The sequence below is a fragment of the Arachis duranensis genome, chromosome 7 (assembly GCF_000817695.3).
Source record: "Arachis duranensis cultivar V14167 chromosome 7, aradu.V14167.gnm2.J7QH, whole genome shotgun sequence".
Classification (NCBI taxonomy): domain Eukaryota; kingdom Viridiplantae; phylum Streptophyta; class Magnoliopsida; order Fabales; family Fabaceae; genus Arachis; species Arachis duranensis.
Window position 1 is genome coordinate 12878741 of NC_029778.3, and position 1429 is coordinate 12880169.

Here is a 1429-nt window from a genome sequence, read left to right on the forward strand (position 1 = left end):
ATTAGATAACTCAAGAGTCACTAATTACTCTACCTAGGCCAAGAGGAACAAAACCTACACTAAAATCCAACCAAGCATTTCATCAAACACTTGGAAGGCATAAAAGAGAAGCATAGTAAATTGATAACAAGAATAGAATATAGCTACAATTATTGCAAAGAATTAACAACAACAAGCAAGGAAATCACAACTATCATGAATTACCTCAAATTGCATTATTGGAAGAAAACAAAGGAACAATAATATATCCAAAAACAAAGTGAAGAATTACAATTATCAAAGCACATAACTAGGAAGAGAGAGATGAGAAGATTAAGAATTGATAAAAGAAAATTGAATCAAAGCATGAATTAAATCTAGATCTAAGAAGAAATATTATCCTAAACCTAATCCTAATCCTAGAGAGAAGTGAGAGTTTCTCTCTCTAGAAACTACTTCTAAAACTAACTATCTATCTAATAATCCCCTAATTAGTCTATGGGTGTGAATGTATATCAATCCCCTTCAATCCTTGGCTCTTATATGCATTTTGGCGCCAAAGTTGGTTGCTGAAAACCTTCCAAAATTTCCAGGCACGTGTTACATTAATGAGGTCATGTGCCACCATCGGCGCGTGAGCGCACGGTACGCGTGTGCGTCCTTGTCCTGTTTCGCAATGTGCGCGCAAGCGCCTTGTGCGCGTGCGCGTGCATGGCCTGGATCAATTCTTTGGCTTTTTGTGCTTCCCTCCACTTGTATGCTTCCTTCCTTGCTTCCTTTGATCCATGCCTAGCCTATTTCAACCTGAGATTACTAGCAAACACATCAAGGCATCTTATGGAATCAAAGAGAAACTAGAATTCATCAAAATAAGGCTCAAAAAGCATGTTTTTACACTTAAGCACGAATATGGGAGAGATAACAAAACCATGCTAATTCATAGGCTAAATGTGACAAAAGGTTATCAAGACACTCTAAATTTAATACAAAACAAACCGTCAAATTGGGGTTTGTCAACCTCCCCACACTTAAACCTTAGCATGTCCTCATGCTAAAATAAGAAGGAACTAAGGGTTATGACATTTATTGAATGCAACTAAACTATATGAGTCCTATCTAAATGCAACTACCTAAAGTAAATGCAAATGCTTAATTCAAACATATCAAATTGCCAAGAGAGCATGTGTGAGCACAAGGGCTAGGCAATAGGAATTAATTCCAAACCACAATTGTATTGAGTTGTCAAAAAGAATTTAAACTTGCAAGAATATAGATAATATGGGTGAACACATGTAGTTGAACTTTTGAACCCTCACCGGATATGTGTATCCGCTCTATTCACTCAAGTGTTTAAGGGTCAATTCACTCAATTCTCATCTAATCAAGCTTTCCAAAATTTGATTTCCTTCTAACAATCAACATTTATTCAATGCATGCATACATTCATCAT